Source organism: Phascolarctos cinereus, unplaced genomic scaffold, assembly GCF_003287225.1.
Source record: "Phascolarctos cinereus isolate Bilbo 61053 unplaced genomic scaffold, phaCin_HiC Scaffold_726;HRSCAF=1367, whole genome shotgun sequence".
Classification (NCBI taxonomy): Eukaryota; Metazoa; Chordata; class Mammalia; order Diprotodontia; family Phascolarctidae; genus Phascolarctos; species Phascolarctos cinereus.
Window position 1 is genome coordinate 104,688,656 of NW_027556098.1, and position 26,282 is coordinate 104,714,937.

Consider the following 26,282-nt stretch of genomic DNA (forward strand, 5'->3'; position numbering starts at 1 on the left):
CCATGGTTACAAAGATGGCAAGGATTAGAAGCAAAAACTGAACCTAGCATTTCCTACTTCCAAATCTAACACTCTAGCCAGTATACCATGTGGCTAACTCTTATAAATCATTTAGATGCACCCGTCAATGGGAAGCTCGTGGGAGAGTCAACATGAGGAGACTTCACACACACACACACACACACACACACACACACACACACACACACACACAAAATTGGCACCACATTACAAAAGAAAGTCATTTCTAAAGCTAGGCTTTGGCTATTAAAGACTCTTGCAGTGTTATTCAGCCTTCGTTAGATAGAATCAGTCCCAATGTACCTCATAAAGATTTTGTACAGAAAAAGAAACACAGGCTTTCTTTTGCAACCCATTATTTTCATAAGAACATGAATCAAAGAGATAAACTATGCCAATTTCTTCATAGCTGACTTGTTATAGGATATTGTTCAAGTCTTCACTAATGACTCCTTGAGGTTGGTTATTACTGTGATTAGGAGTTGGGAGGATAGAGGTCTGAGACCTTTCGAAAAAGAAACATTTTGTTCAGTACCACTACAGAAAATAAAGTCAGCATTAAGCTAACTTTAACAACCCAACTAGGATAATGGTCTGAACACGTAGTCATTGCTTTTGCTGTTTTAAATGACAGGAAAGAACTGAACAGTAAAGATGCTAGACTAGCCAGCAATTTGAAGTTTGAGGAATTGTGGCATAGGAAACTGATAGCTCGTGCTGTTGGTAAAGTTCATCTGTTCTCCCCACCCTCCAGTCTTCATTCTTTTGTTCCATCCATCCATCACTTTAAGAAAAAGGAAATAACGTAATCCTAATGAGGCCCGGCCCTGGGAAAATCTATTATTAGGTTTCCTCCCACCTTGTCTTGTATGTTTCACTTTCCTCCTTTCCCTTCCCAATTTGTTGTCAGCACACCATCAATGAATTTTCTACAGAATGATAAGAGAATAGAGGAAGGTTTTAGTTTGCTTATGTAGGGGTTTTTGTTATCCTCTGTATTGCATTTTTTTTTTAAATAAAGAAGTCCTAGCAAACCTTTAAAGATGGAGCTTTGGGTCCTACCTCAGATAGTGTGACCAAGACTTTGTTCCTGGATGCCAAAATTTAGAGGGCACCAGCAGCACTTGCATGGTAGCATAGAGAAGTCTGAGCTTACCATCTACTTAGAAAGAAGAACTTGTACAATAAGAAGATGGTGTTTCTTCTTCCTTCTGAGGGACAGCCAAGGTGAGCTACTGAAGTGTCTCTGGCATAAAAACTAGTAGTTATGGCTATGCCTAAAGGAATGAACCTTTAACGGTAGAATATCAGGTACCCTGGTAGGCAGTGATAAAAGTTTTAGGGCAAGGAGGCCTGGACAAACACCCTTAAGATTGTACTAGATAAACACCCACCTACTCTGGTGACTCAGATGATCAAATGAGCTTGTGGCTCAACAATAAACACAGAATGATTTTTCTTTTTCCCCTCAAAAGTCATGGTCAGTTTTGTCTCTATTATTGTCATCCTTCTTCTATGCATATGATTTGTCCTAATAAAAAATTATGAGTTTTGTGGAGGCAGACAGAACATATTTAGTTTACAGTGAAACTTTATTAGCATATTCTTCATTAAAATGCTTTTTTCCCCTTCTTTTACAATTATCCTTTTTTGGTCCCAGGCTCTTTATTATCAACTGTTTAAGAATATTCTTTTCTACATAAACATATTTTTCTACCCTACACACCACATACCAGTAAGGGAATTTTCCTATGAATACCCATATTATTGTATTCATCTATTAATGAACTAGGCTGTAATAATGCCTCCTGCCTACTCCTTCACCCCCCATTAAAGGAACAGATTAAGCTGTTCAGCTACCTAGTAGGAATCCAAAGAACTGATTTCAACTGGCAGCAAAACGTGTGACTGTCTGAGCAAAAAAAGAAGTAGGTAGCTATGAGGCAAGATGAGAAACCTATAAAGGATTCACTCATATTATAAGAAAGAAACTATGTTAAAGCATAGAGAATTTTAAAAATAAGACAAAAATGAATGAAACAATTTGAGGTTAAAGGGGAGTAGGTAAGTCTTGGGTGGAAGGGAAAGGACCCAATATCTTCTAGGCTATTTTCAGACCATTAGTTTATTCCATTTCCAGTCAATGAAAATTGCCAATACATGGTACTTCAGGGGAAGTCCATTTGACTTTGCCCAAAGTACTTGAAGTTTAAAGCACTCATAACACAAGAGGGTTCCTTTCTCATTTCTAAAGACAATTAATTTAGGCCCTGGAGTCTAAGGTTTAATACCTTTCCTATTATTTTATAAGGTTATATAGAGATGGCTCTTCCTGAATGCGTTGGTTCTGAGCAAGTGACCCACCTTCTAATAATACTAATACTAATTAACCCCATAGTGAGCATTTTGCTCATTTATCATGTCTTCTTTAAAGGACACAGTCATGCTTTCCTCTCAATCATGAAAAAAAAATATCTGAACATAACCACTGCTTGAAGTGGAGCAGGGTACAGTTATGTCTACTGGAACTCACAAAAGAAATAGTGCCGTAAAAAGTTACTAAATAGCTTTTTTTTTGGGGGGGTCAGAATTCAGTAGTACCCAAAGGTACTCAAATGAAAGTTTCAGCCCATTTCTACAAATGCTTGAGGTTCCCATTTTAAGGCAAAAGAAATAATAATAAGTACAGAAGAAGAAATTTTATCTATGTCCAAAGCAGTACACACACACACACACACACACACACACACACACACACACACACACGATTTAGCAGAGAACTCAGCACAGCCTCCTTTTTCTGTCATGATCATGTTTCAGTGAAGTCTGAAGAGAAGGGTGATGCAGTTGATCTTTCTACCATTCCAAAGGATAGGCTGAAGTTTTTCCAGATCTTTTTTTTTTTAAGCAAATGTCTTGTAAATTCTGAGATGATCACTGTTTTCCAACTTAAAAAAAAAAAGGAACATGATGATGGTGGGTGATTTAATGGAATCAGCTTGTCAAAATGATGGAACTGAAAAACCTTTTTATAGAATATGTCCACACACTAGAAAAAAACAACAACAAAAAAAGGCCCTTTAACATAATGTATACAGTGTAGAGTGGTTTTTGTCAAGGCAAAAGGAAGGAATATCATTAATTTAGACAGTAAGTGTAAGGTTTTGCTGAAAATCTCCATGGGATAAATCACAGAAATATACCCTGGCCAGAGAACTAGAGATAGGCAACTCCCAGGTTTTGCTAGGAGCCTGCAAAAGTGCCATCAGGTCTTAACAGTCTGACATCTCTGGTATATACTAAGAAAAATTCAAGGCTCTTTCCTTCAGAACTACTAGGAGAAGGCCTCAAAGTTTTAAAGATTTATATAAGATTGAATAAGAAAATTAGCAGTTCTAAATGACAGATCTTAAAGGCAAACTCCCTTCTTTTCCTCAAAAAACTTCTTTTCCTCAAATCACTGGTGGACTCACTTTTGTAGTACCCCCTGATGACTCAGAGTATAAATAGCAATTATTTCTGTTTTGGCCAGAAACCCTGAGGGTCTTTCTCTCCCAGATTGATTTTTTTTAACTATGTAAAAGAGGCCATTCTTTGTCTCATTTCTTACCTAACCTTAATCACTGAATGGGTATTACCTCAGTCAAACTGAGACTTGGGAAAGACCTTAAACTTAAAAAGGCCAAGGTCTCCCACTGCATCTGGGGCCATCTCCAGTCATCCTGAATCTATATCTTGCCATTGGACCCAGATGACTCTGGAGGAGAGAGTGATGTTGGTGACTCTGCATACCCCTCCCTCACTTAAATCCAATTCACTTGCAAGTCATGGCATTATCTTCCTGATGCAGTGGTCCTCTTCCAGAAGGGACAAACAACAACCCAGGTAGAGCATACACACACACACACACACACACACACACACACACACTGAACTTTTATCCTCTCTTATCTCTATGGAGTAATTGTTGGGAAATTTAAATAAAATTCTTTAAATTCCAAGGAATCCTATAATGTGTAGAGCAGGCAAGAGTAAGAAGGATAATCCAACATTCTGTAGCATTCATCTGTAATCTAAAACTATCTTGGATAAAGCACATGAAACTGTGTCTATGACAGCTCTTCCTGAGCCCCTCAGGAGCAGAAGCCATCATAGGTTCACTGCCACCAGCGGAGCTTCTCCTGCATACGGCCTGACAACTACAACACATTGTCATGTGCATTTTGGGCCTTCATCATCTCTCTTTGGACTCCTGTGATAGTCTCCTAATTGGTCTCCCTGCTTCCTCTCTCTAAGCTTTCCTGACACACTTGCCAAATTAATAGTCCAAATGACACAGGTCTGACCATGTCATCTTCATTGGCCTTACTGCCTTCAGGACAAAAAAAAAAAATCTCAGCCTGGCATTTAAAGACCTTCAAATTAGTCTCCCACCTACGTTTTATGACTGATTTCATATCACTCCCCTTTACACACTGTATCTCTAGAGCTTAGCCCAGTGCTTGGCACATCAGAGGTGCCTATTGATTTGACTTCTGCTGCTGTGTTGTTCAGTTGCTTTCAGCTGTGGCCGACTCTTCTTGACCCCATTTGGTCTTTTTTTTGGCAAAGATACTGGAGAGGTTTGCCATTTCCTTCTCCAACTCATTTCACAAATGAGGAAACTAAGGCAAACAGGGTTAAGTGACTGGCCCGGGATCACATAGCTAGTGTCTGAGGCCAAGTTTGAACCGAGGTCTTCCCGACTCCAGTCCTGGTACTCCATCTGCTGTACCACCTAGCTGACTGGACTTTACATTCTAAACTGACCTACCTCACATGTCATGAGGATCAAATGAGATATTTGTAAAGTGCTTAGCATTGTGCCTGTCACAGAGTAGTTGCTTAATAAATGCATGTTCCCTTTTTGTTCCCTGAAATTGGCCTATCATCCTCACCTCTTCTGAGTTTGTACAGGCAAACCCTCTCTTCTAGTCTTAGAATTCTTAAGTTTTTTTTCTTTTTCTTTTTTTTTTGGGGGGGAATTTTATTTTTAATAGTATTTAATCTTTTGAGTTCCAAGTTTTTCTCCCTTTCTTCCTCCCTCTTCTTCCTAAAATGGTAGGCAATAGGTTATACATGTGCTATCATGTAAAATATATTTCCATATTCATCACATTGTGAAAGAAGAAACAGATCAAAAGCAAAAAAAAAAAACACAAAAAAGAATAAAGTAGGTGAAAAAAGTATACTTTGATCTGCATTCAGAGGCCATCAGTTCTTTATCTGGATGTGGATAATAGCATTTTCCCTCATAAGTCCTTTGTACTTGTCTTGGATCATTGTGTTGTTGAGAACAGCTGAGTCATTTGTAGTCGATCATCACACAGCATTGCTGATATTGTGTATAATGTTTTCCTGGTTCTTCTCACTTCACTTTGCATCAGTTTGCACAGGTCTTTACCAGTTTTTCTGAAATCTGCCTGTTCATCATTTCTTATTGCACAATAATATGTCATTACATTCACACACCACAGCTTATTTAGCATTCCCTAATTGATGGGCATCCCCTCAATTTCTAACATTTTGCTACCATGAAGAGGCCTGCTATAAATATTTTTGCACATAAAGATTCTTTTCCCTCTTTAATGATCTCTTTGGGATACAGACCTAGTAGTGGTATTGCTGGATCAAAGCGTATGCACAGTTTGGTTGCCCTTTGGGCATAGTTCCAAACTGCTCTCCAGAATCTTTGGATCAGTTCACAACTCCACCAACAGTGCATAAGAGTCCCAATTTTCCCACATTCTCTCTAACATTTATCATTTTTGTTTTTTGTCATATTAGCCAATCTGATAAGTGTGAGGTAGTACTTCAGAGTTTTGGCAAATTACACTTCCCTAATCAAAAGTGATGTAGAGCACTTCTTCATATGCCTATAAATAAGTTTCATTTATTCATCTGAAAACTGCCTGATCATATCTTTGACTATTTATCAATTGAGGAATGGCTTCTGTATGCTTATAAATTTGACTCAGTTCTCTAAATATTTGAGAAACAAGGCTTTTATCAGAGACACTTGCTGTAAAGATTGCTTCCCAGATTTCTGCTTTTCTTCTAATCTTGGTTGCACTGGTTTTGTTTGTGCAAAAGCTTTCTAATTTAATATAATCAAAATTATCTATTTTATATTTCATAATCCTTTCTATCTCTTATTTAGTTGTGAACCTATAACTCACTTAACTTCTCATTCAAGAATCTGGATGCTATACCATTTGGTGCATATATGTTTAGTATTGATAGTACTTCATTGTCTATGGTACCTTTTACAAGATGTAATTCCTTCCTTATCTCTTTTAATTAGGTCTATTTTTGCTTTTGTTTTGTCTAAGATCAGGATTGCTACTCCTGCTATTTTTACTTCAGCTGAAGCATAGTAGATTCTGTTCCAGTTCCTTACCTTTACTCTGTGTGTATGTGTCTTTGCTTCAAGTATGTTTTTTGTAAACTTCATATTGTAGGATTCTGGCTTTTGATTCACTCTGCTATCTGCTTCCGTTTCATGGGAGAGTTCATCCCATTCACATTCACAGTTATGATTACTAACTGTGTATTTCCCTCCATCCTATTTTTCCTCCTGTTTGTCCTCTCTCTCCTTTCACCCTTTCCCTCCTCAACAGTGTTTTGCTTCTGTCTACTGCTTTGCATGATCTGCCCTCTCTTCTGTCAGTCCCCCCCTTCCACTTCTTAATCTCCTCCCCTCCTACTTTCCTGTCAGGTAAGATGGATTTCTATATTCAACTGATTGCATATATTATTCCCTCTTTGAGCCAATACTGATGAGAGTAAGGTTGAAGCAATGCCCATCGCCCACGCTACCATCCTTCCCTCTACTGTAATAGGTTTTTTGTGCCTCTTCATGTAAAATTTACCCCATTCTACCTCTCCCTTCCTTCTGGTATTCCTCTTTCTCATCCCTTAATTATTTTTATATCATTCCCTCAAATTCATTTTATACCTAGACCCTCTATGTATGTTCCTTCTAGCTGTACTATTAGTGGTACAATTTTTAAGAATTACAAGTATTGTCTTCCCATGTAGGGGTATAAACACTTCAGCTCCACTGAATCCTATATGTTTTCTTTTCCTTTTTTACCTTTTTAAGCTTCTCTTGGGTCTTGCTATTAGAGATCAAATTTTTTGTTCAACTCCACTCTTCTCCTTATGAAATCTGAAATCCTAATTTCATTGAATGACCATTTTTTCCCCTAGAAATACTATGCTTAATTATGATTCTTGGCTGCAGTCCTAGTTCCTTCGCCTTCCAAAATATTATATTATACTAATATTATATTCCGTGACCTCTAATTCTTTAATGTTGCAGCTGCTAGGTCCTGTGTAATCTTGATTGTGGCTCTCTGATATTTGAATTGTTTCTTTCTTGCCACTTACAGTATTTTTTTCCCCCTTGACCTTATAGTTTTATAATTTGGCTATAATGTTCCTTGGAGTTTTTATTTTGGGACCTCTTTCCTGAGGTGATCAGTGGATTCTTTCAATGCCTATTTTGCCCTCTGGTTCCAGGATATTCTTCAAAGATGTTGTCCAGGTCCTCCCTTTGATTGTGGCTCTCAGGTAGTCCAGTGATTCTGACATTGTCTCTCCTGTATCTATTTTCCAGGTCAGTTGTTTTTCCAATGAGGTATTTTGCATTTTCTTCTATTTGTTCATTCCTTAGGATTTGTTTGACTGATTCCTGATGTGTCAAAAAGTCATTATCTTCCACTTGCCCAATTCTAACTTTTAAAGAGAGTTGTTTTCCTCAGTTAGCTTTTGTATTTCCTTTTTCATTTGGCCAACTGTACTTTTGAGGAGTTGTTTTCTTCAGTAGATTTTTGTATTTCCTTCTGCATTTGGCCAATTGTACTTTTTAAGCAGTTGTTTTCTGTTTCCAAGCTATTGACTCTTTTTTTTTTAAATTCTCTTGCATCACTCTCATTTCTTTTCCTAATTTTTCCTCTACCTCTCTTATATGATTTTGAAGTTGCTTTTTGAGCTCTTCCAGGTGTTCTTTCTGGGCTTTGAGATCACTTCCTGTTTTTCCTTGGGGGGTTTTCCCACAGGTATTTTGACACTATTGTCCTCTTCTGAGTTTGTGTCTTGATCTTCTCTGTCACCATAATAACTTTCTATGGTCAGACTCTTTTTGTTGTTTTTTTGCTCATATTTTTATTTTTTTTCCTTTCTTTTAAATTTGAGCTCTGTTCCCAGGGTGGAAAGGGCATTGTCTCAGGATTCTTGTTCCAGGGCCTGCAGCCACTGGTTGTTTACCTGGTGCTGCACTGATGTTGCCCTGAGGCCAGAGGGACCCTCATATCTGATGCTGTGCTGAGGGGGTGGGGTGGGGAGTGGCTTGTAATGTTGGAGGCTGTAGGGGTCTGGCAGCTTACCTAATGCTAAAATGGGGTCCTAGTGCTGGTATCCAGTATGTGCTGAGGCCGGTGCAGTTGTTTATGTATTTCCTTAGGGGGCTACACTGAAGGACGTGGAGGTCTGGCTTGCTGGTGGCTGCCTGTTTGCCCGGGAGTATAATAGAGCACGTGCTGGTTCTTGGAGTCTGCCCATTTCCCTGGCTCTGCTGAGGCATGTAAAGGACTCCTGATGTTGACATTTGCTTGTTCCACTGCACTAGGGCTCAGGATCTCCCACTAGTTTGCTGAGGTGGGGCTTGCTGGGACACTTCCTGTTCTGGATTGCGTTTCCCTTTTACCCAAGTGAGACAGACCTTTCTTGCCAATCTTCCAAGTTTCTTGGGCTAAAAAATTGTTTCATCCCAACTTTTTGCTGGTTCTGATGTTCCAGGATTTGTTTGGGGGCACTATTTTATGTTTGATTGGAGGTGATTATGGGACAGTTATGGTGAGAGGGGGAGTGAAAAGAAGAGGGAGAGGGAGCCATCTTGGCTACAGAAGTCCTTAGTTTTTTTCAAGGCCCATTGTAAGCCCTAAATAAATGCTTTTTCATTCACTTCATTAGTTCAATTACCAGGTCTGCCTGGATTTAGAGATGAATCTGGTCTCACATTTATTCTGAAAAAAGTGCTGAATCTTGTGTTTGAATTCTAGCTCTCTTACTGTTTGGTTGACCTTAAGGAGGTCACTTCACCTTTCTTGAACTCATCTGTAAAATGGAGGCATTACACTAGATGATCTCTAAGGTCACCTCTAGTTCTTGATCTTTCCACTTTTTGAATCTTTCAAGTGTGGAAGTGATAAATTATCTGAACTGAGCTCCTATTTTTAGACTGCTTAAAGAGTCTTAACTCTTGCAAAGTATGCCTTGGATTTTCTGTGGATGACAGGAGACAGGCTTTTCCTTGGACAGCACTTGTACTGCACTGCCTTGGAAAGAAATTCCAAATGTTTGAAGTATGTCTTACACATTTTATACCCCCACACCATGGGCTCATCACCTCCAGGTTTCTGTGATCTGACTAAAACAATAGAAATGAGCTGTCCTCTTTTAGGAAAGGACTCGCTGGACTCAGTATCTTCTATCTTTGTATCTTTTAGGTGGCCCACTTTGATATTTCAGTATTTTAAAAATTCAAACACTCCTCTAAAAACTACTTTGTTTCCACATCAGGGCAATGAGATATCCTGGGTTCTTAAACATGATGTTAGCAGAAGCCAAGCTTCAGCTGATCCTCCCAATCTGGAAAGGCTTTGGATATGGCTCTAGCAATGGAGTGTGTGTGTGTGTGTGTGTGTGTGTGTGTGTGTGTGTGTGTGTAGAGACAGACAGATAGACTAAGAATCAGCTTACATAAGCTTGGAAGTGCTTCTCACCAGGAGACTGACCACCCATTTATGAAGTTTTGGGCCATAACAACTTAGGTGATCATCTGCTAAGGTGTACAGCAGTTGTGATTTGCATTAGTTCAAGGAGTATCCATACTAATTGAATCACAGGAGGAACACTTGAGGAATGCTCAGTTAGGGAACACGATAGGGATGATGACCAACTGAGATTCAGGAGAGGTCAGACAGATTCAGCAGAACCAGGTAAGAAGAATGTCATGAATGCCCAGAGAAGAGAGAGTATACAGGAGGAAAACATGGCTAGCAGTATTTCAAAGAGGTCAGGGAAGACGAAAACTGGGGGTCAGGGATCAGAGTTGAATCAAGTTGAATACCAAGTTGAACTTGGTTATCTTAGCTCATGGTAATGAGCATATAAAGAGATTTGACTCCTCAACTTGCTAAATATTCCCTCTTCCCCCCCCCCCCAAATGCTTTACAAACAGAAGTAAAAGAATTTAATGCATGTACATAGCAGGAAGTATTCTCTCCCAATTTTTCCCTTCTTAAGTTTTTTTTAAATATCTTATATAAACAATGGTGATGGAATTATAAACACCATTATTCCACCTCCATGTTAATACTCTTATTATCTTCCATAAACAGAAGCAAAAGAATATGTTCATGACACCAATCAATCCCTTCTTTTAAAAAGAAGTTTTTTTTATCTTTTATAAACAGTGAAGGAAGAAATTTAACGGATTCAAAATTTATTTGTCTTGTTTATATTTTTATGCTAGTAGAATAAAACCAGATAGTTGTTATTTAAGTATTTTGCATCCCTACATTCACTGTGCTGGTTTTATTTTTCTTACTTAATGAATCTATAAGATATTCCCTGCAGTGCACTTTCCTATAAGGTATAGCCCAGGTGCGACCGCCTGCAGAAGGCCATTCTTGATTTATCTATTTGTTAGTCATTCCTTTGCTAGTGACCTCTATGTCTTGAAATTACTTTGTATAAATTTTTGTATTTACTTGTCCACTGCTATAGTATTTCCCCCATAGAATGCTTACATTCTTTACCTTCTTAAAGGTAGGGACTTTTGTTTTTCCAATACCTAGCCTTACACATTGCAAGTGCTTATAGAACTGAATCTAATTGAATTATTGCTTAACATGGTGCCAGGGAGGGAAGAGGGTAGTGATACCAACTGTAGCTCTGAAGAAGGTTGAAAAGACAGAAATGAGAGGCATGGCATGTGAGGAATTTCCACAGGGCACATCTCTATTGAAGACCTCACCTGATACTTCACTGAGAAATTAGAGGTCATTCAATGTGAATTTAATGTGAAACCCCTTAATATCATTCTCCTTTCCTCCAGTTTCCAATAATGAATAAATCTTTCACCTTGCTGAGGTCAACACCACTACATAAGCCCTAAACACCATCCCCTCCAGTCTTTGTATCCCTTCAATCATCCCCTCTCTCTCTTAAATCTTCAATCATCTACTAGTTCCTTCCCTACTATTTACAAACATGTTTAAGTTTCTTCCATCCTCAAAACCCAACCAACCAGACCAAAAAACCCCCTTCACTATACAATATCAACCCCTTACGCTAGCATCCTGTATCTCCTTTGCTTGGCTAAATTACTAAAAAAAAAAATCCTTTCTCCACTAGTTCCCTTTACTTCCTCTCCTCTCAGTCTCTTCTCACCTCATTTCAGTATGATTTCCAATCTCATAACTCAAATGAAATTGTTTCCTCCAAAGTTAGCAGTGATCTCTTAATTGCCAACTCTGATCCCCGACCCCCAGTTTTCATCTTCCCTGACCTCTTTGAAATACTGCTAGCCATATTTTCCTCCTGTATACTCTCTCTTCTCTGGGCATTCATGACATTCTTCTTACCTGGTTCTGCTGAATCTGTCTGACCTCTCCTGAGTCTCAGCTGGTCATCATCCCTATCATGTTCCCTAAACTGAGCATTCCTCAAGACTGTCTTGGGCCCTCGTCTCTTCTGTCTCTTCACTCTCTCACTCGGTGATCTCATCTGCTCTATGAATTTAAAGATCATTTCTATGGTTATGACTGGCTAATCTATTCATTTAGTCCTAGTCTCTTTTGAGTTTGAGTCTTGCCTCTCCCACCTTCCTACTGGACATCTCAAACTAGATGTCTTGTAGGCATCTCAAACTCAACATATCAAGAATGGAATGTATTCTTTTTCCCTCTAAATTCTCTTCCAAACTTACCTAATTCTGCCAAGGGCACCACCATCCTTCTAGTAGCCCAGATTTGCAACTTTGGACTTATCCTTAACTCTTCATCCTCCCTTATCACACACATGTAATCAGCTGCCAAATCATGCCATTTCTACATTAGCAATACTGATCACATCTGGTCTCTTCTTCCTACTTGCATAACTACTACTTAATTCAGACCCTTATTACTTCTCACTTAGACTATTATAATGGTTTTCTAATTGGTCTTCCTGTCTTAAGTCTATCCCCACTATATCCTCCACAAAACTTCCAAAGTGATTCTTCAAATCTGATTATGTCATTTTTCTACTCAATAAACTCCAGTGGTTGTCTGTTGCCTCAGGATCAAATACAAATTTCTTTGTTTGGCTCTTAAAGCCTTTCACAAGATGGCCCCAATCTACCTTATAATCTCATGATACATTATTCTCTTTCCCAAACTTTGCAGTCCAGCCAAACCTACCTTCTTGCTGTTCTTTACAGATAATGCTCCATTTTCCCTCTCTGTGCTTTACACTGGTTATCTCTGGACCTGAAATGTGTTTCCTCCTTACCTGTTTCATAGAATCCCTCACTTCCTTCAAGATTCAGCTCCTATAACATTTCTACATAGAGTCCTCCAACTGCTAGTGCCCTATTTCCCTAAATTTCCTTGCATTTAGTTTGCATTTATGCTAAATATATTTATATGTGCACATGTTATTTCTCCCAAGAGAATGTAAACTCCTTGAGAGCAGGGTTTATTTCATTTTTGTCTTTTGTATCTTCAGCATGCAGCAGAGAATCTGGCATATAATGGACTCTTAAAAATTGCTTGTTGATTAAATGATTCTTCTTCCCTCAACGACCCCTCCATCTAGCTCTTCCTCTCCCTTCTCTGCCCTCTCCTGCATCGAGGTGTAGTCACATACGCTCAGGTTGTAGCATTAGGTTTTCATAAACACACATACCTCCTTACTTCCTGGGAGCCTTAGCTTAACATTCAGCACTTTGTCCTCTTTTATTTTTCACTTTGTCCTCTTTAGCCTAATACCTGGGCAGACCTTCTACACCCTTCCTGTGTGAGGCTGCCTTCATTGTGAAAAACAGCTGATTCTGAGGTACTAAAATTCTCCATTTGCTTATTTTTAACATGTGCAGAACATAAGACACATTAAAGTAGTTTTCTCCCTGGAATTATATCAGACTTTCACCCTTGGTATTATTTTCAAGATGAGAACCCCTTGGCTGTCTTAATACTGTATCACTGATGCATGCATTCCTAGTCCTAGTTGTAAGACCCAGCCCAAAGGGGTTCTTGAATCACACTAAGGCATGATGGTTGGACTCTTACCATTCCCCCACCCCAAAAATTATGCTTGACATGGTTTCCCATTTTGTCCTTCACATGGTTCAGTCCTCTGTCAGTGAAGTGATGCAGCTGGAGCCATTTTAAAAACTTAGACCCTTTTCCTTTAGAAATTAATTTTATAGCTTTGAGTTCTTGCTTATTTCTGTTGTGTTTTAATTGATGGCCTCATGGTGAAGTCAGCTTCTTTCCCAGTGCCACAGCCCCTAGACTATGAGTGAAGAACCTCTGGTTTTTGGCTTGATTTCATCTGGTACACAGTAAATTTTCTAAAATTAACTGTCAGTAGACCTCCCCTAGGCCACACAGTAAAGACCAACCATCACAATTACATGCATATGTTAAAACTTCCAGATGTAAGGCATCCTAAATCTGTTTATTCTTTCAAGACTGAGACTGGTAAATAATGGGCATAGTCTAGTTGGATGGGAGATTTGGGTGACTTAGTGAGTAAGAGGATGAGACTTTGAGGTGGCAGGCTGGACCTAAGAGATGTGTCCTAAGGAACTTAAGGGAAGGACTTTGGGACTGGGCAACCTGGACAAGTTGTGTAACAGGATGGGATAATTTAGGCCAATAGGTGGTGGGGATATAGGGAACAGGACTATAAGGAGGAGGTTGTGGAAAGGAAGCTGGGAAAGCAGAGGATGGTGAATATTCTTTCTCCTCCTACTGCCCCCATCTCTCTTGAAGCTGAAAAGGACCTTAGAGATCATCTGGTCCAACACTCTCACTTTATAAATGAGAAAACTGAGGTCCAGAAGGTTTGTGAATTGATCAAGATCATACAAGAAGCAAGCAGCACAGCTGGCATTCCAATCCAGATTCCCTGACACCAAATCTAGTAGTTTTTGTACTACACAATGGCTGTCCCCTGCATTCCCTTCTGTTTCTGGCTTCTCTTAACCAGCCAAAATATGGAACTGATAGAGTCTTTATGTAAAACTATGATTTCCGGTATTTATTGAATGAAGTTTTAAACTTCTTAATTTTTTAAAAGGAACACTTTATATTTCTCTTGGAGAAAAAAAAACTAAAAATCAAACATCCAACTAGTATTGTTTTATATTTGTGTGGATATATGTTATGTGTAAAGAGAGAGAAGAGAGAGCCTGGTCAGTGGTTCTAGTAAGAGAGATTTCCTACCCATTATTTAGATCGTGTCTAACAAATATTATCTATGTTTTAATCTTGTACTAATTTTACAGATGAAAGAAAATGTAGCACAGAAATTGAAATTACTGATCTTAAAAGGGATTGTAAAAGAAAAAAAAGACTAGAAGGAAGCTGGGTAAAAGATGCAAAAGGAAAGACAAAAAGAGGGAGAAGAAAAAAAGAAGAGGGATAGGAGAGGACATTGAGACAAAGCAGGAAGAGACACAAGAGAGAAGAAAAAAAGGAGGAAAAGAGAGTACCAGCCACTACTTCAAGGAAGAGTGAATAATGAATAAGAAAATCAAATAGGAGGCCTATGATATGGTCTTATAGATGAATATGAGAAAGTAGCAGCATCCTATAGCTGATGAGACCAATAACTAAAAAGTAGGACTTCTGAGATTTAAAAAATTTATGTTATGTCTAGTCACGTTAATCTCTGGAACCAGCTGGCTTTCAGCCTTGCTAGAAATACATATATCAAATTCAAAAGGAAAAACACACATACAACTGGATTTACAAAGAATTGGTATTATGTGTTGTGTAATATGGGGGTAAGAGGGGCATCACCAATCTTCCATGAAGCACAGAATTAAAATATTTCCCCAAAACTATATTTTTCTATCGCAATAACGAGAAATTTGACTAATAGGTCGACTAATAAGCTCAGGCATCTTCATAGCTGTTCAGAAGGCCACATAAAACTGTATTAAGCTCCTAAAGAGTCACTCAAGCAAATAAAGGATAACTGGAGCATGGGCCCTCTACGGGGAGTCAGATAGTTTGTGGTTTTGTCATCCCAACATATGGAGATTATCTCTCTCTGCCTACACACACCCACACATACACACATGCACATGCATATCACAGATTATCAGGTAAAATAGTAGAATATCTGTGATTTGGGGAGGAAAAGATTATTTCCCTGACCATAAATATCTCCCCCTGCGCATGGGCTACAGGGTTGGAAATTCTACTATAACAGATTCAATCTTTAGGGGTAAACATTTTGCTTTTCACTCAGTCCTCTTAGAAATGCAAATGCTCTGAAGACTTGGGAGGAAGGATATTAAGGCACCAGCACCTTGTGAATTAATCTGTTAGCTCAGTTGATGAGACAGACAAAGACAAGAGCATGGGGCACCCAACTGGGTAGGCAGAACAGCAGAAAGGCAAAGTATATAGAAAGGGAGGGTTTTGGGGATCCCCTACACACTTCCTAAGTTTGCTTATGGCCACCAAGAGAACACAAATAATATATTACTAGAATTGGAACCTTTGAGTTCATTTATTGTAATTACCTAATTTTATCATTAAGGGAATTGAGGCCTGGGGAGATAAAGTTACTTGTCCAAGGTCACACAGCTAATAAATGGCTGAGATGAACCTCAAGTCTAGGTTTTATAACTAAGCCTACTCTTTCTTTACTATAGTACACTGACTCGCAAATATCAGGATAAGAAGAAAATCTTAAGGAAGAGAAAGTTAAGAATTTTTATTTTGTTTTAGCTGGGTCTTGTGATGTAATCAGGATAAGTAGTTCTCAGTGTGACAACTCCTTCACTGGTAACACAGCTTGGCAACTTGTCTCTAATTGACAGCCTCAGAGAATTGCCTAGGCCATTAAGAGGTTAACTATAGTGCCATAGCTACTAAGTGACTGATGCTGAACTTGAACCCAAATGTAACTGAGTCCCCTGTCTCCAAGGCTGACCCATTGCTTTAGACTGCTTCTCTCTGTTTTTCTTGTCAAATGTAAAAGGAAATAATTTGCCCCAGCCAAAGATACCAAACATTGCCCCATGGAAGGCTCCCATTTTGTGTACTTTCATGGACAAATAACACCCTTTCCCCAAGGTTTTTTAAGTTCACTACAAATATTTTTAACATGACAATGATAGTAATTTTAAATTAGTGGCAAGGCTGGGAATGAAACCCAGACCTTCAGATTCTTTCTCTTTTCTAACCTGTATTCTCTCATAGTATATTTTAAAATGCTGGGGTTCCCTTAAGACTGGGGAAAGGGAAAGTCTACCAAATTGGAAGGGACAGGAGATGTACATGATGGGACACTCTAATGTTTAGGGACACGCTAATGTCTGGAAAAGAGCCTGACTTCTTAGACACAGGACCAGTACTTTTCCCCTCACTCTATCGCTACCTCTTCAAGTTACAGCTTGCTTCTTCAATTTTTTTGTGCTGCAAATTCTTGTCTCATGGGAGAGAAAGGACCACATCTAACACTGAATGGTAGGCCAATAGCCCTATGTGCAGAAGTGGTAGACAGGGCCATCTTCCTTCAGAGTTTCTCTCTCTTTTCTTGCTCTCCTTCTTCTATATATGTAAGTGGTATATCCTACCATACTCTGTAGCATAAGTGGTTCTCATCATATGGTTACATTTCTTTTGGATGTCTGGCAAGAAAAAATGAGGGCTGAGTTTTCAACATAAGTAAATATAGACAGTTATGCCATAGGTGGAAAGTCCTGCTTTCTATAGAAATACATAATCTTTTGCAATAAAGTAGTATTTTACAAATTGTAAAATTGTATTCTAACACAATGTCAGGAGCATTCCCAACCTCGTAATGTATCAAAGATGACCAATGTGATTGTGAAGAAAAAATAGGGATGGTGTTAGTACCACATTACAGACATGGAAACTGAAAAAAAAGACTTTAAATACAAGTTGTTGAAGTAGCTGAAGTAGGAGTATGTTGCTTGACTGTCCGGACAGAGATCCATTTAGTCTGAATTTGGAAGCAGGGCCTACATTCTTATAAAATAACTGAGGTATCTGGCATCTCCTTTTCCCACATTTTTAAGATGCCTTTTATGTATATCTTCCACAAACTGGTGCCAATTTACCTTTCCATTCTTATCTCATATTTTTCATCTCCATGCACTCTATACCCAAGCCAAACTGAACTATTCCTGCCTCCAAAACAAACCTTGTGCTTTCTCCTCTATGTGTTTCCCATATCTAGAAAGTCTTCTCTCTTCCTCCTCACTTGCTGATTAACCAACCCACTCTTTAAAATGTAACTCAAATGCTATATTCTACATGAAGCCTCCCTTGATCCCCTCTCAGTAATGAAACTCTCATTTCAACCTCATATGGGACTCTGCCCTGCACTTTTTAAAACAACCCATCATGTAATATTTTGTATTATTTTCTCTCTATCTTATCCTTCATGAGACTATAAGCCTCATGCAGACACATATCATGTCATCTTTAACTTTGTGTCTCCTACCTAGTAATTAGCATAGTTCTTTGGACAGAGGAGGTATTTAATAAATGTTTTATGACTAAATTTATCTTTACCATGCTTTCCTTTCTTTTTTATTTCTGTCTTCCTTTTTAGCCCTTTAACATTGCTCCTTCCTTCATCCATTAAAGTATCAAGCTGGAAGGACCCTTTGGGTAATATAATCCAATCTTACCATTTTGCAGGTAAGGAAACTGAGACTCAGAGAAGGGATGAAATGACTTGTCTAAGATAAGTGGTAGAGTTGGGACACCAAAATCCATATTTTTTGAACAAATGAACGAATGAAAAATCTAGTCAGTGTTCCCTAGTGCTATAGACTGTATGTCCCAAGTATGTTTTTGGAATGAGAAACAAAATCATTTTAGGATGATTTGTAGAAAAAGGAAATTATGCCATGCCATGCCTCATGTCCCAAATCCCTGAAGTTCTCTTGATTCAGAGGTTGGAGAACAGAAGCATGTATGATCCAGTCTCAGAGCTACATACATCATGATGTGTAAAGGGGGGGGGGAAATGAAATTATCTGGACATGGCACAGATTTGAAATACTTAGGAAGGACCACTGCTGGTTGGGCTTCATATCAAACCTCCATTAGTGATAGGGTTAGGGTGAGTTGTTCTATGATTAAGAATAACCTGCCTTATATCCTTATGCTTTTTCATCCATACATACACACAGCCCCAGCAGAATAAATACTTAAAAGCATTCTTTGAATATACTAAGAACACCAAAGCTAAACACCAGAGAAGGGCTCTCCAGGGGAAAGTGGCCAAAAATAGATGAAAAAAAACCCCCTAATCTCACCATTTGTTTTGAAAACACCCCAAATGATTAAAACATATTATAAACTAAAACATATGAACTAATCACTTGCCAAGTTTCATTTTTAAATCAAAGCCGTTTTTGAGGTTCGTCAACTAAAAAAAAAAAGTCTTCAAATATGAACTTTTTTTTCTTTTCTTTTTTTGGACCTCAGTTGGCTTCATGCTTTTTCTTTTACGCTATGTGGAAGAGACTGGGAGTTTAATTTGGTTGGGATGATTCCAGTCTTCCTTACAGTCCTCTTCTGTCACCTAAACTACAGACTATTTCAAGGCCTCACTACCCCTCTTCTCTCTGATGGTCTTAACTTGGTTGGAGAGTCAGCCCTTGTAGAAAAAGAACAGAAGAACATGAGACAGGACTTCAGGCCTTCTGCAGGGTTGGTCTAGGATTTTCTCAAGGATACCTATAGGTTCCCACTGTCCTGCTCAGACTGAGTCAAACTACAGTTGCTTTCTGCTGGAAACAGTATGAGAAGGTCTGTACTGAGAACTCCTCAAAAACGATCTTTCTGGCTAAGCGATTTTGGCATAGCACATATCAAAAGGTACTGGGACTTCACCAAAGGGGAGGAAAAAGAACTTATTTTGAGAATGGGTAAGTTGAGTGAGGGAGTTTCTTTTCTCCAAAACCAACCACTTTCTCTAGGTCTCAGTAGTCAGGGTCCTGGATACTGTTTTAGTTGTTTCATGTTAAAGTCAACAACAAAGAAAAAACTAACCAAAAACCAACAGACTTCCCTAGAGACGATTACCATATATCCTGGTTTTCTTGGAATTTCCTGCTGTTACCTTAGTTTCTCAGGATCTTGAAAGACTAGTGTTTGATCCTTGTTTCAATGGAGAACTCCTGCAGTGACAGAAAAGTGCATGTGTCGATTCCCCCACTATGTTGGTTGCTCCAGTAATCTTAGTTTTGTGTGGCGTGTGTCCCAGTTACCATAGAGACTGGATACACGATCACAGCAGCAGCATGATTGGTGGGGAAGATGCATCTTGCAGAAGCTTTTTTGGAGGGAGAAAGATGAGAAGCCAGAAAGTGAGAATGCCAATAAAGAGGCTTTGCAAAGAGAAGCCCCCAAAGATCACAGGATTTTGAAATTCAGAGCTACGGAAAACACAACCACCACCATGAAAACAGCATTGGCACTGAACTGGGAAAGTACATCTCTCAGGAGGATTCCAAATGCAGGACAAAAAAGTAGGCAGAATAAAGTGGAGTTATGGCTTTTATTTCCTTTTTTGCAAGCCACAACTACAGGCAGGAATGGGAGGGGGAGAATAAAGGAAATTTTTTAATGGGGTATAAAAGGACAAATGAGAGGCATAAAAGAATTTCATGTCTTAAGCTCCACTGTAGACTTAACGATAGTCTGACCTTCCAGAAGTTATTTAAAATATGTATGCCTTAGTTTCCTTTGTACAAAGTAGACCAAAAGGAGAACAAATAAGACTTCTTTCTCATTGGGATATTTTAAGGGGTCCCCTCCCCTTAGACCACATGTCACCATGCCAAATGAAGTTCCAATATGCTCAGGAAAATCCACGCAGTGAAGATAATTAAGTGATGACTATTCACATTGCAGAGGGACCCATTACAGAGAGGGTACCTTAAAGAGTGAGTTACCCTACTTGTTTAAAAATATCCCATTCACAACAACGTGACTTACATATGACTTTTGAGGAACAGAAACCATATAAACTAAGCTAGGCCTGCAACGTGAAGTGCCTAGGTGCTGAATAGCAGCCTAGGGTATAATACTTCTAAACAGAAAAGAAAAGCTAGAGGAAGTGCATGGGGTACAGAGAGGGGAAAAGATGGGCTAGGCATAGAGAAAGGAGGTAAATCCAGTCAAGATACTTTATCTTACTCCCAGGTAAGGCCCACGCCTTCCCTGAGGTCAAGGCCTGGGTCTTCACATTTATTTTGTATAGCATCGCACATAAACGGGCACTTAAATCTGTTCGCTGCTTTTGCAGAGAGAGATTTCTTATTCATCATTCTGAATAAGGCCTCAAAAAAGTGTTCTTCCTTTAGAAATGGATTTTGTAAGCTGAAAATTCTTCCATGATGAGTTATAGTGACTATGCTAAAAATCACATTTTGTATTATACACACATATATACACACACGTTAAACAATTATATAGATTTGCATTCAACTAGGTGGTACAGTGGATAGAGTGCTGGATCTGGAGTCAGGAAGACCTGAGTTCAAATCTAGCCTTAGACACTGGTTGTGTGGCTCTGAGCAAGTCACTTAACCTCATTTACCTCGGTTTCCTCATGTGTAAAATGAGCTGGAGAAGAAAATAGCAAACCATTCCAGTATCTTCGCCGAAAAAATCCCAAATGGTGTCATATAGAACTGATCACAAATGAACAACAAAACACACACACAAGTACACACACACGTTTTTGTATATAATCTGTGCTTCCCAATAAGGAAGATCTGAAATGATTAAAAGAGAAGAATCTTTGCTACGAGGTTTCTAACCATACTTCTCACCTCCTGAAGTAATTTGACGGGGAATCCACAGCACCTAGCCTCCTTTCTTTGAGGTCTTTTATTCCAGAGGTCACTGCGTGTTACTCCACTGTTTCCTCTCATCTCTGTCTAGTTTAGTTCATTCATCTCTTCAGCTTCAGTGATTCCATTATTCCATCATGGAGATTGCCTCCCCTTACACTCTAAAATTGGAGCTTTTACCCTTTATTGAAAATGAACCCTACACCTTCATTACCAGTATCTCTTTCAAATGAAGACTTTTAAGCAGTAGTACCTGTGACCTTGCTTTTTGAATATCCTTTCCCTTGATTTGCTTCCCAATTTGCCAGTTCTTGCTAACAGACTTCCATCACCAAAGTCCCCAGACTGGAAATTACAGTCTTCTTTAACTATTCCTCTTTTACCTTTGATATACAATATCAGCAAGTTCTTTTTCCTTCAGAATATTTCTCTCAGATTCATACCTTGCCCCATTTCTTTCCCTGTTTTCATTGGTGCTATAGCCTTTACCAACCATAGCCTTCTGTCTCCAATCTCACTTCCATAAAAACCACCTACATATTAGCCGTTAGCTTAATCTTTCTAAAACATCGCAATCATCATTTGTTCCAGAGCTCAAGAATGTGAAATGATTCCCCATTGCAAGGGAATCAAGTCCAAATTCTCTGCCTTTTCTCTGCCTGTCTCATATTATTCTCTACTATTCTTCTTTTGTACTATTCCATTTTGTATTATACATACATATACACACACATACACACTTATATGTTAACTACTGTATTTGTTTTGGGGCACCAAGATCCGCATCTATATGAGACAGAAAACTTAACTGATAAATGTTGTGTGTGTTCTGACTGCTATACTGACCAGCTATTCCTGTCTCTTTCCCTCTCTGTGAGTTTCCCTATTACCTTTGACACAACAATATTGAAATTAGGTCAATTAATAACCCTACAATGGCCTCTAAGTGTTCAAGTGAAAGGAAGAGTCAATCAAAGCAACACACTTCATTGCTGTCTTAAGAAATTGCCACAGACATCCTGCCCTTCTGAAATCATCATCCTGGTCAGTAGTCAGCAGCCATCAACATCATGGCAAGCCCCTCCACCCCCAAAAAGGTTAAGACTCACTGAAGGCTCAGATGATGTTTTTGTTTTGTTTTGTTTTGTTTTGTTAGCAACAAAGCATTTTCCAATTAAGGTACATATACTGTTTTATTAAGACATAGTACTACCACACACTCAACAGACTACAGTATAATGTAAAAATAACTTCTATATGCACTGGGAAACTAAAAATTTGTGATATTTGCTTTATTATGGTGGTCTGGAACCAAACCCACCATATCTCCGAAGTCTGCATGTAGTAGAATGATAGTACGGTTACTCACAAAGCACTTTTCCTTTCTCCCCTCTCTGTGGCTGCCTTGCATTCTCCTAGCTATTTATCCCTCCCTCCTGACCATTTGTCCCCAGACATGGTCAAGACCTCTCCAGATGTGTCTGGCGAAATCCAACCAACACAACCAACCAACCAACACAGAAGGCATGTCTAGCTCTTAGTAATTCACAGAATAATAGCATTTAGTACTGGACAACATTTTAAAGATAATCCAGTCCAATTCCCTCATTGTGGATGAGGAAATTATGTAAGTAGTAAGCAGGAGAACCAGGATTCAAACCTAGACATTCTGACTCCAAATACAGTGCTTTTTCCATGAAACTATGAAGTTCACACCTCTTCCAATCTATCAAATGACATTTTCCCCTTTCCCTCCTATTCCAAATTACTTGTACTTTATATACTTCTAGTATCTGCCAATACTAGTAGGTATTACTAGTATCCTATCTACCCACACATATGTAGTTTATTACTATAACTGTCTTTGAAATTTGGGATAATATATAATTTTGAGGTAGCAGACACAGAAGAATGGCTGGCAGATGACAAATGGACCTTAATAATAGGGGTACAAGTCCAAGACGGGCTTCAAATAGGGAGTAATATATGATGTCAATAAAGATACCTGGGAAGGCCTTAGCCATGAGGTGACCTAATGGAGCCACAAAGGACTAAGCGAAGCTGCTTCAGGATCCTCCGTGGTTTTACTAGGTTCCCGTAGTTACCATGCTAATATCTTAAATTGCTTCCTCAGTGCTTCACCATATTAAGTTCTATCTCCTTAACTAAATTCCAGGCTCTTTGGAATTAGGCTCCATTTCTCATACTTCTCTTTCTTTTATTTGCCATAGCACTTGGCACAACAGTGGACACAGAGGAGAGGTTTGATAAATACATTTTGTAGTGATTTTAGTGACTATGGGCCCACTGTCTTCCCTGGCTGCCAGTCTTGCAAACTTTTTTTCTTATTTCATTTTCTTATGCTTTTAAATCCTATACAGCTTCTTGGATTATAACATCCTCAATATCTGTCATCTTTCTTCTCCCCTTAAGACTAAACATTAGGCTACTGCATTTCACTTTCATGTCTGATTTATTCTTTTGTTTTGTTTTGCTTTTCCACCTCCATTCCTGAGTCCTCCTGATTACACTATAAACTCAGGTCAGTGTTGGCAACTGAATGAAATTAATTTAAACCAACATTTATTAAATACCTCCTGCTATCTATATTTTGGGTGATACAAACTATAGATAAGATGTGGTCTCTTTTCTCATGGAATTTACAGTCTAGTAGAGGGATATGACATATACACATAACAATAATTCAAAATTATGCATAATGATTGCATAATAGAGATGTCAGCTAAATACCACAATCTTCATCCCAGTCAGTGTCTTGGTTTCTTCCTCCCTAAAATCTCTATGCTTTTTTTTTTCAAATTAAATTTGTCTTTTCTTCCCCCCCTCCCCCATGATCTCAAATGCCTTAATGGGTTTGTTCTTTCTCTGTCTTGCCCCTTTTTTCTTCCTCATTTCATTTTCTCTTTCAGTGTTCAACCCTTATTTCTCTCTAAACCTGTCTTTTGTTTCCTTTGGGGACATACCAAACTTCACACCTTCTTTCAAACTTTCCTGCACACTTGGAATAGTTTTTCATGTAATATAAGATTTATAATATTTATGAATAAATGACATAATGCCAAGATATTCAGGCTCTTCTTTCAAAAAACATCTGAAGATCCACCTGTACCAGTGAGTGCTATATTTAAGATATTGAATAAGTATTATTCACCCATCTGTTTTCATTTTGTCTTGCATTTTTCAGGTCTCTATTATGAGTTGCACCATGAGGTCTCTTGGGCTGGAAACTGTCTGGCATAGTTCATATCCTTAGTGATGCTGGGCATACTCATGATTCTGCACAAATACTAAATAACAATAACAGACCAGTGTGAATTTTTACATCACACTGATAGATCCCTGAATATACAAGGATTATAATAGAAATCCTGATGCAAAACTAAACTCTTAACAGGCTTTGCTACAGTATACATTTCTTGCACTAGGAAACCTACATTCAGAGAAATCATTACCAACTTAATTCATTAGTATATTGTTCTTCTTCCAACATTATGTATCTGATCAACTGTCCATGAGGCTTGTATAGTGTGGAAAGACAACTAGAACATTACATCTATGTGGAGGAACATGTAGAAGTTTCAAAACAAAATCTAGCCCTACTAGACATATTTTTTATAAAGATTGTTCTTACAAGTACAGCTGCTTGACAAAACACGAGTGAAAATCTCTTGGTTTTTTTTTTCCTTCCTTACCAACTTCCTCCTCCATTGGATTCCTTGTCTGTCTATTTCATTGTCTCTCTGTCTCAATCTTTCTGTTTCACTCTCTTCCAGTCTCCTTTCTTCCTTAACCTCTTTCTCTTTAAGAATGAATGGCTGAAGAGGCAGCATAGGGGTAGCCCAGCCAAAATCTCCCAACATTCCCCTCTAAACAACCTTAAAATAACACCTCAAATTGAATGTTGACACAGCAGAACTAATGAAAGGTCAGGGTGAGACATTTTCCGTCCCAAGACAACTAAGGAGGTGAGCAGGAGAGCTCTGTGACACTGGGTTTGGGGCCAGCTTGGAGTGCATATGGCAGCAGCATTAGTGGTAGTGGGCCTTGGGGGCAGCCGCGACAGTAGCAGCAGCAGCTTTAGCCACTCTCAGCCCAGGGATAGTAAGGATGTTGGACAACTGGTTAGAAAGAGATGGCAGGGGCAGCTAGGTGGCACAATGGATAGAGCCCTGAAGTCAGGAGGACCTGAATTCAAATCCAGCCTCAGACCAAACATTTGACACTTACTAGTTGTGTGACCCCGGGCAAATCACTTAACCCCAATTGCCTTAAAAAAAAAAGAGAGAGAGATTACAGGGGCCCCTTTGCTGCCACTGGGTGTAGCTGGCACTGATTGGCAATTCTCTTGCCCGTATGCAGTTCTGGGTTGCAGTTCCAGTGTGGTGAGGAGTGCTTGTGGTACATTACAAGGGAGAAAGGGCAGAGTTCCAAGGCCAAGAAGAACACTAGCACTTGTGGTTGCAGGAGAAAAGGGGACCTGGTCACAGGTCCAGGGCAAGAGGAGGATTAGCACTTGTTGCTGCAGGGTAGCAGGGACCCTTCCTGGGTTAAGAACAGAGTACAGACCAGCAGAGCAGTAACCACACCTCTCCCAGGATTGTATCACCTTGGAAGCATCAAAAACTTGAAGACCTCCCCAGGATTACTCTGAAAACAGCAGCATGAAAAAGTCTGAATGAAACACAGGACAGTGTCTCCCTACCTCAAGGTGAGCAATTTTAACATAAAATTCAAAGTCAAGAAATAGTCTAGAAAAAATGAGCAAACATCAAAAAAAAAAAAAAAGAATTTGACCATAAAAAAGCTAGTGTAGTGGCAGGGAATTCCAAGATACAAACTCAGAAGATGACAACAATGTGAAAACAGATACAACTAAAACCTCAAAGAAAAATACTAATTTGGACACAAACCCAACATGAATTCCTGGAAGAATTAAAGAAAGAGATAAGCATGGTAGAAGAGAAACTGGGAAAAGAAATGAGTGATGCAAGAAAATTAAGAGAATTAAGCTTGGTAAAAGAGGCACAAAAAAATGCTGAAGAAAATTACACCTTCCTTAAAAAGCAGA

The 26,282-nt window shown here is 38.9% G+C and overlaps 1 long non-coding RNA gene across 1 annotated transcript in view; it reads right to left on the reverse strand.

The window, feature by feature from the left end:
• The window catches only part of LOC144454516 (uncharacterized), a 917,779-nt gene that overhangs the window by 139,446 nt on the left and 752,051 nt on the right, over nucleotides 1–26,282 (reverse strand). The window lies entirely within an intron of this gene.